The sequence below is a fragment of the Chiloscyllium punctatum genome, chromosome 3, assembly GCF_047496795.1.
Source record: "Chiloscyllium punctatum isolate Juve2018m chromosome 3, sChiPun1.3, whole genome shotgun sequence".
NCBI classification, from domain to species: Eukaryota; Metazoa; Chordata; class Chondrichthyes; order Orectolobiformes; family Hemiscylliidae; genus Chiloscyllium; species Chiloscyllium punctatum.
In genome coordinates, this window is record NC_092741.1 from 35535693 (window position 1) to 35558306 (window position 22614).

The following is a 22614-nucleotide window of genomic DNA, read 5'->3' on the forward strand; positions in this document are numbered from 1 at the left end:
TGAGCCCACACCACTGTACTTTGAAGTATTATATGAGAAATCTTAAATTTATGAAATTAAGTTCTGATAATTGATGTTCATTGGTATGTTTCGCAAACATTTAATTTTTTTTAGATATAGATAACTTTATTTCCTCAAAGTTCATTGGACATTCCAATATCTGCTGCTTAACAAATAGATCAAAGGGTGGTCTCATGAAAATACTAAAGAACCTTGATTCACAGAACAGGAGGTGGTCATTCAGCCCATTGTTTCTGTTCCAGTTGTAATTTAGAGCAATCGATGTCTTATCCATGAACCTTATCCATGTTTAGCTGATTCCCACTGGGAAACAATCTCAATGAATAATCAGTGCCTTTAAAACTAGTCTTTAGTTGTGAGCCTACATGATGAATGTCCTTGAGATTGAAGCATGGCCAACTTCTCAGCTGCTGGTATCATTGGAAACTAGCAAATGACTGGCATTCTCTTCTCAAGATGAGCCCTCTATGATTCTGCTGTAGTTATATTAATCAATCTGCATGGATGTGCTGTCACACACCTTCAGGGAAGGTGAGACATCAACCTGGATCTTCTGGCTGTGGTTCAGCTGTATGTTGTTTAATTTATGTTGATATCAGCTTAGCTCTTTGTTAAACTCCTTATAGGAAGTGGTAGTAATACATTATGCTACTTCATTAAAAATATTTTGCATTTGATTATTAATAGGCCCATACTCCTCCTCCTCCTCAGTTGAAGAGGTAAGGGGCATAGTTTAGAAAAATGGATTTTTAATAACTTTTTAGTTAGGTACTAAATGATCTGATGGCAGACATCTTGCTGCCACTGTTAGATAGTGTCAGAATTGACCATTGATAGTGATCTCTGTATACCTTTGTGAATTTTGTTTAAAACAATGGAGAGACGTCAGTCATAATGAACTGTTTCACACTCTTTTGTCAGTTATTACAGGCACACTCGTGATCAATCTGTGCCTATTTCAAAGCATAAAAGCACAAAAGCACAAAGGATGTGAACACATTGGAGAGAATGCAGAAGTGATTTACAAGAATGGTTCCAGGGATGAGGAGCTGGAGTTGTGAGGATAGATTGAAGAAGTCGGGACTGTTTTCCCTGGAGAGAAGAGGAGATCTGATTGAGGTCTCCAACATCACGAGTGGGCTGGCGAGAGGAGATAGGGAGAACTTGTTCCCACTTGTAAAACGAACAAAAACAAAACCACAGATTTATAGTGGTGTGCAAAAGAAGCAAGGGTGATGTGAGACTGAAACATTTTCACGTAGTGAGTCGTTTGGGGATGGAATGCACTGTCTGCAAATGTGGTAAGCATTCAAGGGGGCACAGGGTGATTATTTGGATGGATGTAGTACACAAGGGTATAGAGGAAAAGCAGGAGATAGGTAATGATGTTTGTTTGAAGAGCCAGTGCAGGAATAATGGGGCCAAGTAGCCTCCTTCTGGACCATAAGAATTGCCTGATTCAATTTTAAAAATAAAGAGCATATGTGGCAAAATATCTTGATTAAAGCTAAAATCATTAAAGTGGCCAGTTTTTAAGTCAGTCTTATTGTATTACAGGCAAAGAATTGTACAGGTACCAAGCCTGCAGCCATGGAACAAGGGTGGAATGTAATGTGGATTATTTGTGTATATCTACTGTGAGATGCCTTAAATCCTATTTGACAGAATTTGATCATTTTCCTGCGAGGTTGTGTGTTGTGTTGAAATGCTGTGCACAGCCAAACAGATAATACGCAACTCTTCCTAATTTTTATGACGTTAAGAAGCCGTTGTTGATTGATTGACCGTACTAACCATGTGCCCTCACCAGATACATCCTTTCATCCAGCTATGATGGAACTTAACTTATTTCTTTCTCTTTTACATTTTCCTTTCTTAATCCTACCCAGTCTTGTATTTATCTGTACATTTGCCCTATTTGGTTGGAAAAATGGAACCACATATGAGTAAACAGCAAGAGTCAGTAAGCTTTACATTGTGTTGAGGTTGACCATGGGAAAGCTTAAGTTTAAACCCTGGATTCAAAAACAGATCTCTGGTACCTCATGTCTGTGACAGGATGAGCACATGTATAGGGGAGGTAGTCTCACTGTGGTAACGTCACTGGACTCAGAGTCTTAGACTAATGCTCTGTGTATATGTGTTCAAATCAATTTAGAAAAACAATATGGAATTAAAAGCTGCTTTAGTGACAACCATGTAATAACCTTTGTCAGTTGTCTATGAACATCATTTTGAGAAGGGAATCTGCAGTCATCGAGTCATACAGCACGGAAACAGACCCTTCGGTCCAACCAGTCTATGTCTAACATAATCCCAAACTAAACTAGTCCTACCTGCCTGCTCCTGACCCATATCCCTCCAAACCTTTCCTCTTCATATACTTATTCAGATGTCTTTTACATGTTGTAACTGTACCCACATCAACCATCTCCTCAGGAAGCTCATTCCACACACAAGCCACCTTTAGTGTAAAAGATGTGCCCCTCGTATCTTATTTTAAATCTCACTCCTCCCCCCTTTGAAGTGTGCTCCCTAGTCTTGAAAATCCCCATCCCATGGAAAAGACAACTACCATTAACTCTAACTATATCCCTCATTTTGTTATAAACTTCTATAAGGTCTTCTCTCAACCTCCTACGCTTCAGTGAAAAAAGTCAGGCAGGAGGCTGGAAGAACACAACAAGCCAGGCAGCATCAGGAGATGGAGAAGTTCACGTTTTGGACTGGGGAGGCGGTGTAGGGGGAGCTGCAGATAAAAGGGGTGGCAGGGGCAGGGTGCTGAAGTGGGGATAGTTGAAGACAGGTAGAGGGTACGACCTGGTTGGTCAATGGGAGGAATGAATCCGGTAGGTGGCTGGGAGGAGGGGGAGGGGCTGGGAATGGGAAGGGAAGTTATTTGAAATTGGAGAACTCAGTGTTGAGTCCTCCGGGCTGTAGGCTGCCCAGACGGAGAATGAGGTGTTTTTCCTCCCATTTGCAGTGTGCTTCATTGCAGCAATGGAGGAGACCAAGGATGGTCACGTCAGAAAGGGAGTGGGAAGGGGAATAAAAATGTTCGGTGACTGGGAGGTCCGGTCGGCCCCTGTGGACCTTGCTGCGGCCAACTGGACCACCCAGTCATCCCCCATTTTAATTCCCCTTCCCACTCCCTTTCGTTCATGACTATCCTTGGCCTCCTCCATTGCTGCAATGACGCACACCTCAAACTGGAAGAACAACACCTCCTCTTCTGCCTTGAAAGCCTACAGCCCGGAGGACTCAACACTGAGTTCTCCAATTTCAAATAACCACTTTTCCCAGCCCTGCCCCCTCCCTTCCACTGCTGCCTGACACCTACCAGATTCATTCCACCCATTGACCAATCAGGTCGTGCACCAATCCCCACCACTACCCTGCCCCCATCACCCCCCCCATATCTGCAGCTCCCCTTACACCCACCCTCAGTCCTGAAGAAGTGTTATACCTGAACCATCGAGTTCTCCACCTCCTGGTGCTGCCTGGCTTGCTGTGTTTTTCTAGCCTCCTGCCTGTCTATTTTGGATTCCAGCATCTGCAGTTTTTTTTGTCTCTAACCCAATGATAAAAGTTCTAGCCTGGCCACCCTTTCTTTATATCTCAATTCTTCCAAACTTGGCAACATCCTGGTTATCTCTTCTGAACCTTGTGTTGCTTAATAATATCCTGCCTGTACCTGATGTGATCTAGCTTCATGTGATTTCAGGCCCACGATGTAGTTGACTCGCTTTCTGGAATGGCCTGGCAGTCAGTTAAAGGGCAATTAGAGAAGGGCAAGAAAGCCAGTAATGTCGGGGCGGCACAGTGGTTAGCACTGCTGCCTCATAGCACCAGGGCCCCAGGTTTGATTCCAGCCTCGGCAACTGTCTGTATGGAGTTTGCTCATTCTCCCCATGTCTGTGTGGGTTTCCTCCGGGTGCTCCGGTTTCCTCCCACAGTCCAAAGATGTGCAGGTCAGGTTAATTTGCCATGTTAAATTGCTCATAGTGCTTGGTGAATTAGTCAGAGGGAAATGGGTCTGGGTGGGTTACTCTTTGGAGGGTCACTGTGGACTGGTTGGGTTCGACGGGCCTGTTTCCACACTGTAGGGAATGTAATCAAAATGTCCACTCTATGATTTACCAAATTAATTCTGGTACTAAATCTGCTTCAAACTACCTTTGCAAATTTGACAATGAAGCTGGAGTGAACAATACCTTGAGCACGTTTGAAATCTATGATACCATAATTATGACTTCTATAACTATAATTCGATGCAATGTCTCGTGGTACCTCAAAGGTCACTGACTCATTTTGCTCACACTAATGCGCATTAGAACTGGAATTGCAGCCAGAAAACCGACAGGGTTACTAACGAACTGAAACAGAAAAAAAAGTGGTAAAGGATAAAAGTTAATGGTCAGCACGCGAGTTCAAAGCACAAACACAACATAAAACTAGATTATGAAGAAATTCATTCTGGCTGGTGTATGTGGTGTGGGCCGTGTCGTATTATTTGTTTGTTAAAGGCTAATCCTACACGTGGGCACTTCGTGAACTTTTAAAAATGTTCTTATGTACAAACAAAATGCTGCTGAGAGTTTTGGCATTGTCAAATTAATTGTAACTTTGTAAAAGCAATTACTTGGGAGGCTTAAGGCATTCCATTTTAATGAACAGCAACTGTTGTAATACAGCTGGGGTTTACATGCTTCTGCCCCGTGTGTATTTGGTTGGAGTGGCTGGGAGGAGGTTATACAATAAGACAGGTAGCTAGCATACTACCTTCCTACCACTCTGGACGTCCCTGAACATATCCTAGAATATGCCAGGTGGGCCTCCGTCTTATCTTAATAAGTAAATAAAGATCAATTGGGCTTGCTCGCAAATCGGCTGACCTGAATAATATGCTGCTCACACCATAATACAGCTGACCTTGGCAATTCAATACGAGTTGACAGGCCATTTTTAAAGGCCAAATGAAGAATGGAAGTTGGGGGAGTCACTTCATTTGAGAGTGTGGGGTCTGTCTGCACACATTGAGGGCATCCCTCAACGCAAGGTGCCAAAACTCTTCTTTCCATGCCACCTGCCCGACAGAACCTGGCCTTTCTGCCGATTCCTACTGGCCCCCCTCGCCACCAGTCCTGTGTTGAAATTCAAGCTCTGGAATCCCTTTCCATTCCAAAGCCCTGAGATTTTGTTTCAAGGCAGCCTCGCTCTGCCTTGGGCGACTTCCGACAGTCCTGGCCGTGCCCATTACTGAGATTTTACTGCCAGGTATAATCAGATTTCCAGCCAATCGGATTGACTGGGAGGTCCTGAGGACATGACGTCCTCCTGGTCGAGGGGGTGAAGTCCCACGACTAATGAGTTCAGCCTGTCCACAACACATTTTAGCTCCCACGCGGATGCACAAGGAACAAGTTCACTTTCAGCTGACTTTCCTTTCTTGAGCTTTGGGTCAGCAACCTGCCCCTTGACCCTCAACCCCTCTCCCATAAAACCTAGCCCAGTGTTTCCAATTCTGCTTTTAATTTTATTTGACCCACGATTCAACCCAGTATAGTTCACTCCAATCAAAATGCTTTAAAACCTTACAATGCAAGTAGAAAATAACATTCTTCGGACATCCTATGTCTTATATAATTTATTTTTCCAAAACCTAACCTGTTGGACGTGTTTCTGTTCTAGAAAATGTCATAATGAAATTGCCTAATGAGTGAGTACAGGTTTCTGTTGAGAACCATGGTTCTGAAATTAAAATGTACATGTCCCAGACAGTAAAAGAGTTGAGAACTGACTGTTCCCAGAGATTAAGGTCCAGTGTTCCCAGGTTGATGTAGCAGGCTGAGGAAATCAGAGGGCATCACCTTGTAACCAGTTACACAGATTGCCTGCTATTATCAAGCATTTTATAAAAGGAAAAGACAATGTGGGCACACTTATGTTGCTAAAGTAAAATATGCAGTAAGCTCCAGCTGTATTCTTGATCACACGTCTCTAAATGCAAATCTCATTATTTACAACATACAATCTCTCCAATCACTCTCAAAATTTCCGTGAATCTCTATACTTCTGAAGAGCTGTGCAAATAAACGTAACACTTTGTGTTAAAAAGGTCCAACTGCAAATAGCAATGTTAGATTCTGAGTGATTACAAGTCACCCACACTAACCACAGAAGTGAAAAACTCCACTTGCTTATTAAATCAGAGATTACAATTACCCTGTCTGAAGTCTTTTATATATAAAGAAGGAAATTTGGCCCATTTTGTTATCTCATAGCCACTCAGCCCATCGATCCTGCTCCATCATTCAATGCAATCAAGGCTGAGCCTGAAGCCTGGATAGAATGGACATGGAGAAGAAGTTTCCACTAGTGGAAGAGACTCGATCCTGAGGGCACAGCCTCAGAGTGAAGGGATAACCCTTTATAACTGAGATGAGGAGGAACTTCTTCAGCCAGAGGTGGTGAATCTGTGGAACTCATTTCCATAAACGGTAATGTGTATTTAAGCGAGAGATAGATTTGTAGTGATTCTAATGAGGTCATCCGGGCGGATCTCATAGAACATGAGTTCCCTGATTGGGGCTGTTAATTTTCTCCAATCAGGGAGTCCTGGCTGACAGATAAAAACAGGATTATCAAATATACTGTCACTCTGAGAGTTGGCTTTGGGTGAGCTGGATCAATGTCAAGGACTTTCCATAGGTAAATAAAGGGTTGACTTGGTGATGTGATATCGGCCTCTGGGGAGTTATTTCAGTGGCAATGAGAGAAAAGCATGCTCCTGAAAAATGTTGCTCACACCAGTTGTCTTTGAGTTGGGGTAAGCACTTTTGGCATCAAACCATTATTTGGTTCTTAGAGTGATTTTTGGGAATTCAGTGGGCTAGGTTGTACAACTGAGGTGACACTTCTTAGTGATTATGGACACCCGTTCACAATCTCTGGCCATGCATAGAGTGCATTTGTCGGGATGACAATGGAATCATTGTATGCATCGTTCGCAATCTCCCAGAAATGTTGGTCAGAGATGACAAGCCATCATTTACCAGCAGGGAATTTGAGTATTTTCCTAAATTCGAGTGGTATTCAACATATAAGGACAGCTCCATACCATCCATCATCCAATGGTCTGGCAGAAAGAGCAGGCTTAAAGAAACAGCCTCCAGCTTCACTTGATACCAAACTGTCCCAGTTCCTATTTGATTATACGACCGTCCCCTCATGAAACAATAGGGATAGCTCCAGCAGAGTTGTTAATGGGGAGAAGATTCCGCACCAGGTTAAATCTGATCTCCCTGGACCTGGGGGTGAGGGTGAAACAGTATGAGGAACATCAATGCCAGACACAAGAGAGACTGGTTACTTCAGAGGACAAAGTTTGGTGTAGAAATCATGGGAATGGCCCTGTATGGTCAACATGTGGTCAGGTCCAGTCATGTATAAGGTTCAGGGAGCTGCGATGGTCATGAACAAACACATGGACCAGATGAAAGTTGCAAACTTGCAAACGGTGCAGGAGCAAAAGCAGCCTGGCTCCTCAACAGTCTTTCAGACTGTTCCTGGAACCTGTGGGTTCTCCCTCTCCATCAAACACTGAAGAGACCTCAGAATCTGAGATGGACATGGCAGATGTCACCTCCTCGACCACTTTTGTAGCCCGGAGAAGAGAATGAATTTCTTCTGAGACACTTCGGGTGCAAGAGTCGAGCTGCTGTGCATGACACACTGCCCACATCAGAGGCAGAATTGAAGGAACCAGACCTGGTGCTAAAACACCACAGGAGGAGCTACAAAGAAAACAACAGGCCTATATCCTCGGGCTGACAGCAGGCGGCATGTAGTGATCGTAATGAGATCCGCCAGGTGGACTTCACAGAATATGAGTTCTCTGATTGGGGCTGTTAATCTGGTCCAATCAGGGAACCCTGGACTCTGTGGAGTTATTTCAAGATTAGTTCTTGATTATTATGTGGATCAAAGGTCATAGGAGAAGGCAATAGTTTGGGGTTGAGAAACATATTAACCATGATTAAATGGTAGAGCAGACTCGATGGACCGAATGGCCTAATTCTGCTCATATATCTTATGGTCTATCTCAATGCCATACTCCCACACTCTCATAGAATCATAGTGCAGTAGAAGGCAATTCTGCCCATTGAGTCTCACACTAACCCTCCGAAGAGCATCACACCCAGATCTGCCCCCTGACCCTATCCCCGTAACCATGCATTTCCTGTGGGCAATCCACCTAATCTGCACATCTTTGGACTGTGGGTGGAAACTGGAGATCCCAAAGGAAACCCACGCAGACACGGGGAGAATGTGCAAACTCCACACAGACAGTTGTCTGAGGCTGGAATCAAACCCATGTCCCTGGCGCTGTGAGATAGCAGTGTAGATCACTAGCCACTGTGTTGTTCCCAATGCCTTCCCCATGCCTTTCCTTGATGTCTTTACTACCTAAAATGCTATCTGTTTCTTTATGAAATATATTCATTGATTTGGCCTCCACAGCATTGAAATAGAGAAGTCCATAGTTTCGCCACTCTCTGAATGAGGACATCTCTCCTCAGCTCAGTCCTATTGGGTCTACTGTATATCCTGAGACCATTATCTCTTGATCTAGGTGCCCCAGCCAGAGGAAACATCATCCCTACATCCAGAGTGTCCAACTATGTCTGAATTTCATGTTTCAGTGAGATCCCCTTTCATTCTCCTACAATGTGGTGAATACAGGGGGGGGTCAACAGAATCTCTCCTCATACGACAATCCTGTCATTCCAGGAATCAATCTGGTGAAGCTTCACTGCATTGCCTCTGTGACAAGTATATCCTTACTTCTGAGGAGATCTAAAGTTATATTGATCAATATAAGAATCTTGAATTGCTTCTATTTCCTGTCTACAAAACCTGACTCCCTTTTGTGAATTTTTGTCACCATTTTTCCTGTTTAGATTTACGAGTTCTGCTCAAGTTGAATTGTCACCTCAGTTGTACAACCTAGCCCATTCAATTCCCAAAAATCACTCTAAAAGCTTCCTTAGCTTTTTTTAAAAAATCTATCACTTTCTCTGAAATGTGTATGAGCGAGTCTTTGAGCAAAACATTGTATTTACTTATTCTACAATAATATTATCCGATTAATTACCCATGTTTCTTCTAATGTCTTATTTGAAGATATTATTGATGTGGAGGTGTCGGTATTGGACTGGGGTGGGCAGAGTTAAAAATCACACAACACCAGGTTATAGTCCAACAGGTTTATTTGGAAGCACTAGCTTTCGGAGCACTGCTCCTTCATCAGCTATGCAGCAGGATCATAAGATACAGAATTTATAGCAAAAGATCACAGTGTCATGCAACTGATACAATATATTGAACAAACCTAGATTACTGTTAAGTCGTTCACCTTTTAGAATGGGTTGCAGGTTTTGGTTCATTAATATGTAAATCCCAGAACTTCTTTCCAGTCACATTCTTGAGATAACTTAAGGTTTTATTTAAAAAGTTACATCTCAGCCTAGACAATGTATTAAAGGTGTGAGGTTAGAGTCTTTCTGTATCTCAAACTTGAGCCAGACTGATTCGATTTCCAAAGTGGGAATTTCTAACATGTTATATGGATTCACTGTTTGCACTGACTGCCTGCAGATTGTGTGCTTTTTGAATAAAATAGAATGTACCTGCAATTCTGCAAATGCAAAACTTAACTATTTATGAATTCTTTCCTATTCAGCCTCCTCTGCCAGTAATAGTGCCACACATCTTGTTGATCTGAGAAAGTAGGCTTGGCCCATGAAGGCTTTGACTTATGTGTGAGTGTGAATGCATGTGAGGGAGAGAGAGAGAGTGTCTGCATGTGAGTGTGTGTGTTTGCATATGTGTATGCTTGGTAAAGTGTGTGTGAGAGTGTGATGGAGTATACACCTGTGAGAGGTTGTGTGCATGGGTGTGAGTGTGGGTAGTGTATGTGTGTATGTCTGAGAGAGAGCGTGTGTACGAGAGAGGGTCTGCGTGAGTGTGTGAGTATGTAAGAGTGTGTGTGTTTGTGTGTGCAAGAGAGAGAGAGAGAAAGAAAGAGAAAGTGTATAGTGTAATGGGGTCACCTGTAGTGTGACATGAACCCAAGGTCCTGGTTGGGGCCATCCTCATGGGTATCGAACTTGGCTATCAGCCTCTGTTTGGCCACTCTGCGTTGTTACATATCCCAAAGTCCAGCTTGGAGTTCGGTGACCCAAAGATCTGAGGCTGAATGTCCCAGACCGCTGAAGTGTTCCCTAACTGGGAGGGAACACCCTTGCCTGGCGATCGTTATGCAGTGTCCATTCATATGTTGTCATAGCATCTGCTTGGTCTCGCCAATGTACCATGTCTCTGGGCATCCTTGCCTGTCATTATTGACAGAATGACAACATCGCCAGAAGCTCTTAAACTTGGATAGGCATCTGTCACCACCTCTGTCAAAACCTTCATGGGCCAAGCCTACTTTCTCAGATCAACAAGATGTGTGGCACTATTACTGGCAGAGGAGGCTGAATAGGAAAGACTTCATTAATAGTTAAGTTTTTGGGTAAATAAAGGAGAGTTATAATCCTTCAGTCCAACCAGTCCATGCCGAACATGATCTCAAACTAAATTAGTCTCACTTGCCTGCTTCTGGTCCATATCCCTCCAAACGTTTCCTATTCATGTACTTATCCAAATGTCTTTTAAACATTGTTGTTGTACCCACATCCATGCTTATTAATTTCTCTTTTAATTGGTAATGCGGGTCATTAGGTGATGGCAAAAAAAAAACAAAGGTGTGTGATAGTACCTATAACACAGGAAAAAGAAAAAAAACCCGAAAACATTGACATGGTAGGTAGGCTATACCACAAAGCTGTTTTTGACAAGATGAAGAGCTCATCATTTCGGCATGGTGCTGTGCTCACTGGGGGACATCACCCTCTTATTCCTCCTGAATTGCACTCTAAAACCCGGGGGCTGCTTCATCCTCTTCTCCCAGGCACTCCAATCCCTTTGTCCCTGAAAGGACTCGCATTCAGCAGTGCCCGGCTCCTAGCACCCTTCTCCCTGCAGTTCCTTGAGCTGTGTTTACCTTCTGAGGTCTGGTGGCACTGAGAGTGGCCAGCAGCCTTCTCTAAAGTGGGGTCTTCATCTCGACTGAGGCTTGGTTGGCCCACCCCTAGTGTCTTATTACCATGGGGCAGGTTTGTATTAAAAATCTGTCTGTTCGGGAAGGTCAGATATTATAACCTCCTGTCAAATCACGTCACACAATGTAATTAGCTTCAGACATCATCACACTTGTATATCTTCATCAATGTTATGACAGGGTTAAAACTGCTGCTTTGCTGCAAGAGGATACCCCCTTACATTTCATGCTATTGGGAAATCTTAATTGGACTCCGTGGTTTGCTCTGTCCTGGTAACTACACCAACTTTGGACATTCCCTTTATAACCTGCTTGGCCGCTGTTGTGTAATGCTCTGTTGTAATTCTCTTTCAGCTGGTTTTGCTGCTATGGTGCCACTTTGCCGAACAAGCAGCTTTGATGTGGGCTTTAGTAAATAAACATCCTGTTGCTGTTGACCACCTTGAAGGTTGCTGGCATCACCTCCTTTCCTTGACCAGATCTAAGGACCTTGGAGAAAGTGAGGACCGCAAACTCTCCTGCTCCTCGGATGCTGCCTGACCTGCTGTGTTTTTCTAACGCCACACTTTTCGACTCTGATCTAAGGACCTTGCTTGGTTTACCGTGGTATTGGAAAGTGTCTGGTGAGCCTTGAGGAGGAGCTGACTGAGATGACAGCAATTCGAACTTTTGAAGAGGCCGGTGCTCTTCATAATCCTCCAATATTCTGTCTTCCACCACCCATCCTTATGACAGCTTTGGACTGGATGGAGCTGAATGCAATCTCCACCAATTACCCTTTTCCAGCCCGGTACCTTTTATAATAATTAATTGCTTCTCACCAAAATACCTTTCTTCTTTCAGATCGGCTTTCAATTTTGCAACTCTGCCTATTGATCAGCTGCTTAAACGTTCTTCTGCTTGGAACTATATCATTGGTTTCCCTTGATGAAAAATTAAACTCTCTCAGAATTACTATGCATTCAGTGACCTTAAGGTGGAAAACAAATTGAACAAAATGAAGCTTTTCAGTGTTAGACTAGTGAGCTTCACTAAGTTGAACTGTAACCTTGTTTAATTCTTTCTATTCTGGTTTATTTCATTCAGTCTCACAGAATTTTTACAGGACAAGACGGAGCTATTCGGCTGATTATGTTTGCACTGTCTGTCTGAGCATTTTGACATGAGCATCTCCCAATGTCTTGTTTTTTCCCCCGTAACCCTGCCTATTGCATCTGTCTAAATAATCATCCAATTTAAAGCATCACCCAATTGAATTACATGAGTCTTGCTTAAGCCATTGTTTCCTTTAATAAAATATTGGGAAGGCTGGGGCAATTGGCTTCAGCTTCTGTCACAAACATGCTGAACTGAACTGTTGACACCCCCACAATCCTGATGAAGGACACATGCCTGAAATGTCGATTCTCCTGCTCCTCGGATACTGCCTGACCTGCTGTGCTTTTCCAGCACCACACACTCGACTCCGATCTCCAGCATCTACAGCCCTCACTTACCCCCACAATCCTCTCCATTGCAATGTCTGGCTGTCTCCACCTTCTCCATCCCTGTTCTTGCTTCATCTGCTGAAACTCTCAGCTCATCAAACAGACAATTTGAATGCTCCCACAGCCTAGCCTGCAGGAAGCTCTTCTCCCTGTATTCTATCTTGAGTCAAGTACTGTTTACACCCCACCCATTTACACTGACCGACATTGTCTTCCAGTTCCCAATTACCACATTTTAAGTTCTCACTTCCATATTTCAGTCCTTTAACAGTCTCAGCTTGTTTTATATGCAATGATCTCCAATCTCTTCTTAAACACTAACTCCTTGATCAAACCTTTTGAACATCTTTGATTATCTTCTTTTTCTCTGTACCCATTACCCCCTGAGAACTTTTTTCTCTTTTAGAGGTGCAATGAAATTGCGAATTATTGTCGTTGTTGATGGCTTGTTTTGCAGCTCTGCACTCAGAGTACATTGGCATTCGGTCTCTGAGTAGCTTAAATATAAAATTCTCATCCCCATATTTAATCCCTTCATGCACTCCTCTTATCTATCTTTGTAATTTTCTCCAGTCCTACAGACACTCTCAGTGATTGCAAGAATTTTACACTCTCTCATTTTTTGTTGCCTCACTGTTAAAGCCTTAACCTCAGCTCTATCCCTAAACATTTGTAGTGGATCAGGCCAGACCCCCTCAAAACATTTCAAGAAAGTAGTCCGAACCCTAACATTGTGAGTTGTTTTAAGCAGGTGCAGAGCGGATATTCCAGGAGTTATGCAGCTGGCCCAACCACTGAGTTTCAAACAAAACAGAATTTATTTACAAGATTACTGAATGAATCACAAACAAAAGAGAACAGAATATCAACAACCTAGTCTAACCGAAAACCCAAAAGATTATCCCAATTTAAGGATGCTGTTCCAAATACTTGCATCAATCCCCACAAACACCCCTTGGCACAAAAGGTAAAATCAATTACAGGGTCTTACATGGGAGAAAGAGATGACAGAGATTCAGCATGGAACACCCTCTTCCATGTCGCTGTTTTTTGGACCAGCAGCCTCAACACTGACTGCCTGCTTTCAGTGAACAGTCAGACTGTTGAAACCCAAACCAAACCAAACCAGGGAAAAGCTGAGCTGGGAGAACCAGCCACTCCCCTTTCATTTGTTTATTTTTGAAACTTGAAAGCCTGAGACAGTATCTGTTCGCTATAATCAAAATGGCCCGAAAACCCTTCAACCGTAGACCTCCCAAAGTCTTGCTGTTTACTACCTCCTGAAAAAAAAACCAAAGGACAACCTAACCTTGTTACAGGAGCAGCATTGGAATTCCCTTCCTAAACCTCTCCAATTTCTCTCTTCCTTTATGATCATCATGAAAAGAATACCTCTTTATCAGACCTTTGGTCACACAATCAAATACCTCTTTTGATCATAGTTTTTGTCTGAATATATGCGTGATGAGATCTTTTACTTTATTAAAGATCACTGTATAAGTGAGCACTGTTTTATGACATACCTTGATGTGACAAATGGTATCAGCTTCTGCCCTCCTGCTGGACAAGCCCAGCTCTATCTCTCTACCACTTCTATGGACCATTCTGCAGATATTAATGAACTTCCGATATGCTGCGATGTGATGGTGATTACAGTAGTCAAAAGGTGTGGTGCTGAAAAAGCACAGCAGGTCAAGTAGCATCCGAGGAGCAGGAGAATTGATGTTTCGAGCATAAGTTCTTCACCAGGAATGTTCGAAATGTTGACTCTCCTGCTCCTCGGATGCTGCCTGACCGGCTGTGCTTTTCCAGCACCACACTTTTTGACTCTGATCTCCAGCATTTGCAGTCCTCACTTTCTCCCTGGTGAATACCATGTGGTAGGAGTCTGCTAGCAGGTGGAATTATTGCAGCTCAGAGGAGGGAGCTCTGCTGCTTTATTGTCAATAAATATCACTTAAAAGAAACATATTAATCTGGTATGAGTTTGTACGAAAGAACCCAAACTAAGACACTTTCCGCTACTTCTAATTTTTATGGATTTGACTGTATAAACATTTATATTGTTCTTAGGAAGTCACGTAAAAGTTGTTGTGGTTGGAAATAGGAGAGAATCCTGTAATTTGGGAGTATGGAAGAAAGTTCTGGATTCTGGGAATAGGAGGGGGAAAGAGATAGCTAATGTGACAGTATATTGCAATGGCCCTTGGATGTGTGAGCAACAGGGGGAGATATGGCAGTGGGCAGGGTAATGGGTATTCACAGTGGAAGGTATCAAGGATGCGGTATTAATGAGAGACCAGTATCTGAAAGGCTGCAGAACATTTTGAGATATTCTTGTATATGATTTATTTTTCATTTTCTTGCTGCAGATGTATGTCTGCCATTGCATATTATGGAACAAAACAAAACATTTTAATGCACAAAACATTTTAATGTACAGTTCACTCTTGATGCTACTGTGAATTTCAAGATGCTTTCCTGAACACGTGAAGAATTCCATTTCTGCTTGTGTCATTTCATTCAGGGTAAGTGGGAGTGGGAGTAGGGTTACAGTTCAGAATTTCAAGACAAGTTTTAACACCTAATTTGGTGTTTTGGCAAGCCGATTGGCTTGATTCTTGCAAATTGGTCCTGTCATTTGATTTATTACATTAGGAATCCTGCTGCACTGAATTCATCATCCAAATACAGTATAAACCTTGCAATGATTTGTTACATTCTCTGGCTCTTTTGCGAGAGTTCATATATTTGCCAATAAAATCTCAGTATTTGAACCCAATTCTCTGCTGTTATTGCATTCCCTATTTAATTTGATAGATTGCGATCACATAACATTCTCACATACTACCAGACAGATTAGGCAGCAAAATTAATTTGTCATTTCCAAGGCAGTGCTGATCTGGCTGCTGAACATTCTGTTCTTGTGAATCTATCTTTTTATTCTGCTTGGCTCCTTTAAAACCTACCCCTTTTGACCAAGCTTTTGGTCACCTGTCCTGTTATCTCCTTTCAGCCAAGTGTTGAGTTATCATATCGCTGTGAGGTGAATTAGCATGTTTCACTAGGTTAAAGCTGCAATATAAAAGCAAGTTGGTAACATAGAGATTGGAAAATTCATAATCTGATTATAAAATCAGATGGCACAAATAAAGCCATTCATCCAAAATTGTTGCTCCTGTTTATATTTGGACTGAAATAATAGTGGGTCTGTTGGCATGACATGCACAAGAGGATTGGTAAAGGGCAGAACTGCATTTCTGACCCCAATGGTGGACCATTGGGCAACTGGAATTCACTGTGCAGGTTAAGACCAGAAGGCATAGCCAACACAAAAAGTGATTATTCAAAATAATTTGCACTAGTTTTGAATGTGTAAGATTGCACAGTAACATGCAAAATAAAGCTTGCAAGAAGCAATGTTTTTTCAATAGGATGGTAAAACTCAAGAACTACGACCAGAAACTGGTGTTTCTTATATGATTACAGAGACATCTCAAAAGTATTTAATTGTCTGTAAAGCACTTACTAAGTCATGAAAGGTGCTATGTAAATGTGAGTCTTTCTTTCAGTCGCTATATAAGGATACTGCAACTATATGATTGATCTGTTTGGGTTGTCATGGTGGAGGTTGGGTGCATTATTTTAAAGCCAAGATCTTTTCAAAGTAATTGTTTATTCACACGATATTAACTATATTTTCTCAGACCTAGCATGAGGTCCAGACTCTCACTTCTCTCTTCAATGTCATTCCATCATGATGTAATCTATTATGTCATCACTTATATTGCTTTCCTATTTAGACAGTGGTGAAATATTAACCCTTTACTGTGCAAATGAGACCATTAAAGACACAAACCACAAAGTGTTGTTCACAATACTGGTAGGACAGTTTCAGAACCATTGCTTGTGATTGAGAAGAAAGATGGTTAAAAAGTAAAGTTAAACAGTTAACCATGCAGAGTGGATCTGTAATAAAAAAACTTCATGCACACACTAAAGGAATTTGTTTGATTATGCTGCAAAGATGATCCACTTCCATTTCTGTGCAAATATGAAATTGTTATGAGATGTGAACCTGTGCACATATTCAAATTATTATTTTTATTTGATCAGCTTATTGCTCTTTCCTGTTATTCTTTTAAAGCTCTTGATCTTTTGCGCTAGTCAATGAATAGTCACAGAGTCATACAGCTTGGAAATAGACCCTTTGGTCCAATCCATCCATGGACCAAGTTTCCAAACTAAACTAGTCCCACTTGCCTGCATTTGGCCCACGTTCCTCTAGACCTTTTCTATTTATATACTTATCTAAATGTGTTTACAATGGTGTAACCATCTACCAACTCCTCTGGCAGTTCATTCATATACGAACCACCCTCTGTGCGAAAACATTGCCCTTCAAGTCCTTTTTAAATATTTCTCCTCTCACCTTAAAAATATGCCCTCTAATTTTGAACTTGCCCACCCTAGGGAAAAGACCTTTGCTGTTGTGGTTCTGTTCGCCGAGCTGGGAATTTGTCTTGCAAACGTTTCATCCCCTGTCTAGGTGACATCCTCAGTGCTTGGGAGCCTCCTGTGAAGCGCTTCTGTGCTGTTTCCTCCGGCATTTATAGGGCTGTCTCTGCCGCTTCCGGTTGTCAGTTCGAGCTGTCCGCTATAGTGGCCGGTATATTGGGTCCAGGTCGATGTGTTTGTTGATAGAGTCTGTGGATGAGTGCCATGCCACTAGGAATTCCCTGGCTGTTCTCTGTTTGGCTTGCCCTATAATGGTAGTGTTGTCCCAGTCGAATTCATGTTGCTTGTCGTCTGTGTGTGTGGCTACTAAGGATAGCTGGTCGTGTCGTTTCGTGGCTAGTTGGTGTTCGTGTATACGGATCGTTAACTGTCTTCCTGTTTGTCCGATGTAGTGCTTTGTGCAGTCCTTGCATGGTATTTTGTACACTACATTAGTTTTGCTCATGTTGGGTATCGGGTCCTTTGTTCTGGTGAGTTGTTGTCTGAGCGTGGCTGTTGGTTTGTGTGCTGTTATGAGTCCTAGTGGTCGCAGTAGTCTGGCTGTCAGTTCAGAAATGCTCCTGATGTATGGTAGTGTGGCTAGTCCTTTGGGTTGCGGCATGTCCTCGTTCCGTTGTCTCTCCCTGAGGGATCTGTTGATGAAATTGCGAGGGTATCCGTTTTTGGCGAATACTTTGTATAGGTGTTCCTCTTCCTCTTTTTGTAGTTCTGGTGTGCTGCAGTGTGTTGTGGCCCTTTTGAATAGTGTCCTGATGCAACTTCGTTTGTGTGTGTTGGGGTGGTTGCTTTCATAGTTTAGGACTTGGTCTGTATGTGTGGCTTTCCTGTAAACCTTTGTGAAACGACACGACCAGCTGTCCTTAGTAGCCACACACACAGACCTATTCGTGGTGGGGGATTATAACAACATTTCATTCATGGACTACGGTATCGCTTCACTTGCTACATGCAGCATGCTGTGAGAAATCAAGCAAATGTTTGTTTTAGCCGATTAGATTTAGTTTATTAGATATCTCAGAATCAGGTAATAGTCAACAGTTTACCTCAGAAGAATGGATAGAGTGTGGTCAGGTTAGGGTTTCTACCTCTGATAGATTGACACCAAAGAGAGATTGAAGGGAAAAGTCCTGCAAAGAGAAAGGAATGTGCTTCAAAGATTGCTGAGACTCATATGTCTCAATCTCTCAAAGACACTGGGGATAGAGCAGATGCATTTTGTCAGTTACCTCCTCCCATCACCAGCAGATGGCGCATTGTCGCTTGGTTCGAATGCGCTTGCGCACACAGCGCAGTGACTGATGGGAGTCCAAGATGGCGGCGCCCATCTGAACCTTCAATCCGGATTTTAAGTGAATTTTGCTTTTGGCGCGGATTCGGAGCAAAAATCAGATTCCAGGATTTCGAAATTCAGAGGCGGATGGTCGCAGAGAAACTGTCACTGGAAATTTCACTCGTTATTTTACCAGGTTAGTTTGGTTGTCTTTTATAATAATAATGATAGAAACATAAACATTTTTTCATCATCCCCCGAATCGCAAGTTCCCTCTTTACCCAGTAACCCCCCTCCTCCTGATATCACAACTCTACATCTACCCCCCCCACACAACACCAATCCCCCCCCCCACACAACACCAATCCCCCCCCCAACACACACCAATCCCCCCCCCCCACACACACACCAATCCCCACATCTACCCCCCCCATTAACACACAACACCAATCCCCCCCCCACACAACACCAATCCCCCCCCACACAACACCAATCCCCCCCCCCCACACACACCAATCCCCCCCCCCCCACACAACACCAATCCCCCCCCCACACACACACACCAATCCCCACATCTACCCCCCCCCCACACAACACCAATCCCCCCCCCACACACACACCAATCCCCACATCTACCCCCCCCATTAACACACAACACCAATCCCCCCCCCACACAACACCAATCCCCCCCCACACAACACCAATCCCCCCCCCCACACAACACCAATCCCCCCCCCCCACACAACACCAATCCCCCCCCCACACACACCAATCCCCCCCCCCCACACAACACCAATCCCCCCCCCACACAACACCAATCCCCCCCCCACACAACACCAATCCCCCCCCCACACAACACCAATCCCCCCCCCCACACAACACCAATCCTCCCCCACACACACCAATCCCCCCCCCCACACACACCAATCCCCCCCCCCACACACACCAATCCCCCCCCCCACACACACCAATCCCCCCCCACACACACCAATCCCCCCCCCACACACACCAATCCCCCCCCCACACACACCAATCCCCCCCCCACACACACCAATCCCCCCCCCCCACACACACCAATCCCCCCCCCACACAACACCAATCCCCCCCCCCACACAACACCAATCCCCCCCCCCACACAACACCAATCCCCCCCCCACACAACACCAATCCCCCCCCCCACACAACACCAATCCCCCCCCACACAACACCAATCCCCCCCACACACACCAATCCCCCCCCACACACAACACCAATCCCCCCCCCACACAACACCAATCCCCCCCCCACACACACACCAATCCCCACATCTACCCCCCCCCCCCACACAACACCAATCCCCACATCTACCCCCCCCCACACAACACCAATCCCCCCCCCCACACAACACCAATCCCCCCCCACACAACACCAAATCCCCCCCCCACACAACACCAATCCCCCCCCCCACACAACACCAATCCCCCCCACACAACACCAATCCCCCCCCACACAACACCAATCCCCCCCCCACACAACACCAATCCCCCACCACACAACACCAATCCCCCCCCCACAACACCAATCCCCCCCCCACACACACCAATCCCCACATCTACCCCCCACACAAAAACCACACCAATCCCCCCCACACACAACACCAATCCCGCCCCCCACACAACACCAATCCCCCCCCCACACAACACCAATCCCCCCCCCACACACACCATCCCCCCCCCACACAACACCAATCCCCCCCCCCACACACACACCAATCCCCACATCTACCCCCCCACACACACCAATCCCCACATCTACCCCCCACACAACACCAATCCCCACATCTACCCCACACACACAACACCTTATCCCCACATCTACCCCCCCCACACACCAATCACCACATCTACCCCCCCACACACCAATCCCCACATCTACCCCCCACACACACCAATCCCCACATCTACCCCCCACACACACCAATCCCCACATCTATCCCCCACACACACCAATCCCCACATCTACCCCCCACACACACCAATCCCCACATCTACCCCCCCCCCACACAACACCAATCCCCACATCTACCCCCCCCCACACAATACCAATTCCCACATCTACCCCTCCCACACACACACCAATCCCCACATCTACCCCCCCACAACACACCAATCCCCACACCTACCCCCCACACAACACCAATCCCCACATCTACCCCACACACAACACCAATCCCCACATCTACCCCACACAACACCAATCCCCACATCCACCCCCCACACAACACCAATCCCCACATCCACCCCCCACACAACACCAATCCGCACATCTAACCCCCACACAACACCAATCCCCATATCTACCCCCCACACACACACCAATCCGCACATCTGCCCCCCACACACAACACCAATCCCCACATCTGCCCCCCACACAAAACACCAATCCCCACATCTACCCCCCACACATAACACCAATCCCCACACAACACCAATCCCCACATCTACCCCCCACACATAACACCAATCCCCACATCTACCCCCCACACAACACCAATCCCCACACCTACCCCCACACACAACACCAATCCCCACACCTACCCCCCACACACAACACCAATCCCCACATCTACCTCCTACACAACACCAGTCCCCACATCTACCCCCCCACACAACAACAATCCCCACATCTACCCCCACACAACACCAATCCCCACATCTACCCCCCCCCCACACAACACCAATCCCCACACCTACCCCCCCACACACAACACCAATCCCCACATCTACCCCCCACACAACACCAATCCCCACACCTACCCCCCACACACAACACCAATCCCCACATCTACCCCCCCCACAACACCAATCCCCACATCTACCCCCCACACAACACCAATCCCCACATCTACCTCCCACGCAACACCAATCCTCACATCTACCCCCCACACACACCAATCCCCACATCTACCTCCCACACAACACCAATCCCCACATCTACCACCCCACACAACACCAATCCCCACATCTCCCCCCCCCACCCACAACACCCATCCCCACATCTACCCCCCACACACACCAATCCCCACATCTACCCCCCGCACCACACCAATCCCCACATCTACCCCCCACACACAACACCAATCCCCACATCTACCCCCCACACAACACCAATCCCCACACCTACCCCCCACACACAACACCAATCCCCACATCTACCCCCCACACAACACCAATCCCCACATCTACCTCCCACACAACACCAATCCCCACATCTACCACCCCACACAACACCAATCCCCACATCTCCCCCCCCACCCACAACACCCATCCCCACATCTACCCCCCACACACACCAATCCCCACACCTACCCCCCGCACCACACCAATCCCCACATCTACCCCCCACACACACCAATCACAACATCTACCCCCCACACACAACACCAATCTCCACGTCTATCCCCACACAACCCCAATCCCCACGTCTATCTCCCACACACCAATCCCCACATCTACCCCCAACACAACACCAATCCCCACACAACACCAATCCCCACATCTACCTCCCACACAACACCAATCCCCACATCTCCCCCCCCACCCACAACACCCATCCCCACATCTACCCCCCACACACACCAATCCCCACACCTATCCCCCGGACCACACCAATCCCCACATCTACCCCCCACACACAACACCAATCCCCACATCTGCCCCCCACACAACGCCAATCCCCACATCTACCCCCCCCACACAACACCAATCCCCACACAACACCAATCCCCACATCTACCCCCCACACATAACACCAATCCCCACATCTACCCCACACACAACACCAATCCCCACATCTACCCCCCACACAACACCAATCCCCACACCTACCCCCACACACAACACCAATCCCCACACCTACCCCCCACACACACCAATCCCCACATCTACCCCCGCACAACACCAATCCCCACATCTACCCCCCCACACACAACACCAATCCCCACATCTACCCCCCACACACAACACCAATCCCCACATCAACCCCCCCCCACACAACACCAATCCCCACACCTACCCCCCACACACAACACCAATCCCCACATCTACCCCCCACACAACACCAATCCCCACACCTACCCCCCACACACAACACCAATCCCCACATCTACCCCT

The 22614-nt window shown here is 45.5% G+C and overlaps 1 protein-coding gene across 3 annotated transcripts in view; it reads left to right on the top strand.

Annotated features, from left to right (window-relative positions):
* The first annotated feature begins 18498 nt into the window (after positions 1-18498).
* anapc1 (anaphase promoting complex subunit 1) overlaps positions 18499-22614 on the top strand; it is a 220408-nt gene continuing 216292 nt past the window's right edge. For all 3 annotated transcript variants that reach the window (XM_072551412.1, XM_072551410.1, XM_072551413.1), the window contains exon 1: positions 18499-18659. The gene's annotated coding sequence lies outside the window, so the exon portion shown is untranslated. The remainder of the gene's footprint in view (positions 18660-22614) is intronic.